Source organism: Belonocnema kinseyi, chromosome 3 (assembly GCF_010883055.1).
Source record: "Belonocnema kinseyi isolate 2016_QV_RU_SX_M_011 chromosome 3, B_treatae_v1, whole genome shotgun sequence".
Classification (NCBI taxonomy): Eukaryota; Metazoa; Arthropoda; class Insecta; order Hymenoptera; family Cynipidae; genus Belonocnema; species Belonocnema kinseyi.
In genome coordinates this window covers 43691454-43694872 of record NC_046659.1, presented here as the reverse complement: position 1 = coordinate 43694872, position 3419 = coordinate 43691454, and positions in this window count along the sequence as shown.

Below are 3419 nucleotides of genomic sequence, written 5' to 3'. Positions count from 1 at the left end.
TTCAGAAGAAGCCTCAATAATAATGCGAGGAATTTATTCGTAACAACATGTAACAAATTATTATATGTTGTGTGTTGCGCAAAGTGTTGCTAAAAGATAAATTATTATGTTTATAAGTTAATATTGATTCGATAAAATTAGCGCCCGAATTATAAGAACGCGGCAGATGAAAAGATCACGTGTTCAATTACAACATTAGGATTGGTAATTTTAAAAGCGTTCTAAAAGCGTCTGCCTTCGAATTGTAAGCGAACCGGGAAAATCTTCATTCTTGACTTGATAAGTCGATTGATTAGATCATTGCCTAGTCTGATAATTCCAATCTGCTCGTTACACTTATTTAAATTTGAGGGACAAATTACTGAAACCGATCAATTCTACGAAACCAACGATCACGATGCGAACTTGGGATTCTCATGGTTCTCATTGATTGAAATCGACTTGCATTCGCGGATAACTGCCAATCGTCTAAATCATGGATGAATCTACTCGCCATCGAAATGGATCATCAAATCGATAAGTAGCATCGTAGAATTATAATTACCAAATGTTCGAGTCAGATTGTTTCACTTCTGTCTGATAATTTCATCTCGTTTTAAATTTTGTTCTGCATGCCTTAGTCATATTTTTAGTAAACAATTGATTTTTAACAAATAAAAAACAGTTTTTCGGCAAAATAATTAAATTTTCAACCGAAGATATTACTTCAAAAAATACATTTTTTTAACTTAAACATTGTAGTTTATACTGAAGATTGCAGTTGAAAAAATTAAATTTTAAACCCAAATAAATTCGAATTTTCAACAAAAGAGATCAATTTTTCTCTGAAACAAATGAATTTTTAAAGAAGAACAATTCGCCAACAAAGAAGATAAATATATTACTAAAAAGAAAATTTTTCACGAAAAAAAGTGTCAACAAAATTGTTCGATTTTCATCTATGGAAACGAATTTTAAACTAAAAGAGTAAGTATTAGATCAAAGATGGACTAGTTAAATTTTCAGATAAAAAATGCAATTTTCAACGAAACAAATGAATTTTCAACTAAAATTATAATTTTTCTACGAAAAATAGAATAGATAAATTTTGAGTTGAAAAATAATTATCAACCCCAAAAAATCAAAGTTTCAACAAAATGTTTAAATTTCCAAGCAAAAAATTAAATTTGCTAACAAATAATTTAATTTTCACCCCAATAACTGTCTGCCGAAAACAGAAATTCAAAATTTTCAAAATCCATTTTAAAACAACAAACATTTTTGTTAACAAAATAGGTAAATTTAAAAAAAATAGATGAAGTTTCAACCATTTTATACCAAAATAAAAAAATTTTCACCAAAAAATGCATTTTTATCCAAAGAAATGAATCCTTGATTAAAATGGATGAATTTTTAAACAGGGACAATAATTTTTCACCAAAAAAGAAGATTTTTTACTGAGAAAGGTCAATTTCGTACTAAAAAAATGAAACCAAAAATGATACGAAATGATACTTCGTATAACAAAATTTTTTGTCAACAATAAAAAAATCGAATTTTCAACAAACAATTAAATTATCAACGAAAATAGTTATTTAAAAAAATTTTGTAATATTTTAATTTTTGATGAAAGAAAATAAGGAATTTAATTCTTATTAAGCCTTTTTGTGCAATTTTGTTGTACCATTTCTTGATATGTTTATGTTGGTTTGTAAAATTTGTTTTCAAATTTGAGTAAGTTTAAGAGATATTCAGAAATTTTGAAACTATTAAAAAATTATTAAAACTTGCAAAAAAATCAGGAAAAAATAGAATAATTCTTAAAGATTAGAAGATTAGAAGGTCTGAAAATATTAGACAAAATAATTATTCTTCTAATAATCGTTTGAAATTTTTTTATAATTTTTATTTTAAAAAATGTACTTTAAAAAAAATTCCAAAAGAATTTTGAAACACATCAAACGATTTCCTAAGATTGAAAAGAACAGTGTAAAAGATTTTAAAGCAAAATGTTTCAATTTGATAAGATTAAAGATTTTAAAAAACGTAAATGATCCCGGAAATTCAAGGAATATTTAGAAGAATGGAAGAGATTCAAATCTAATTTTAAACTTTAATTTTTTAGAAATTCAGATTTTTAAAGATGTCAAAAAAACAAACTTTAGAAGCTTTAAGGGAATTCCGAAGGATTTCAAGGATCTTAAATTATTTTTCTTAAAATTCTGTGAAAAATTAAGAATATTATATAAGTCAAGTTTTTTACATCTTGAATGCTTTTTTAAATTTTAAGAAAAATGTAGTAAGTTAAAAATATATTTTTTTAAAATTTATATTGTTTTAAGCGTATTAGGGATATTCAAAAACTTGAAAAAATTTCTCAAACTGTATAAAATATTCGTTGATATCTTCCAAACTTCTAAATGCCCTAAACATCTTTTAAAAAGATTCGAATATTTCTCATTTTTTTTAAAATCCAATAAAATAAAAAAATTTAAACTCCTCTAGGTTCTTTTTTGATACATTTCTTTTCATGCTATTTTAGGCTATAATCACAATTTTGAGGATTTTAAGAGATAAAGCCAAAAAGTTATTAACTTGACCTCATTCAAAAGACAAAATTCAAAATTCATTTGACAAAAAAGTTGTAAAATGTTCCTTTCTTTGTGGTGGGGAAAGGAATTTTATTATAAATTGTGTGGAATTTTCTGAACCGAAAACTGCATGAATTTCTGAACTTTCTTATTTTTATTTTTCAAATGTATTTTAATCTGCTTTACGTTTAGTGAAAAATCATATGCTGAAAAACGATAAGAGAAATATCTATTTCTTCAACTTTAACTATAATTTGAACGGCGATTCTTCATAGTATTTTACTAATGAATATATTTTTATCGTTTTATTCCTGAAATCTATTCCCTAAGGTCAAACATGGTACACAAATATCGTAAAATTTAAAAAACACCAACTATTTACAGGAATTTTTTAAATAAAAATCAATGTGTATCATATTCAAATAAATTTTTGCAATATTTATAAAAGCATTATTATTTTGAATGAAAAAAATTAATGTATAGAGAATACAGTTTTTATTTCAAATCTCACGACGGTTTTTTGTACCATGTATGACCCTCGGCCAGAATTCAGAAAAATAATCTAAAAATATATTAATTACTTATTAAAATGCTATAGAGAATTACCTTTACCATTTTTTTCTTTTTTTATAATTATGAGATTTTTTCATAAAATAAATTTTATTGGGTTTATTTTACAAATTACTTACAATCAATTTCCAATTACAATGATTTTACAATTAAAATAAAATTGTAAAAGCTAAATTTTGTAAAATTGAGATTAGTATTTTGAGACATTAAAGATTTTGTAAAGATTTCATATCAAAGAAAATGAGAATTATCAGTTTGTTCATAAATTCATATGTAAAT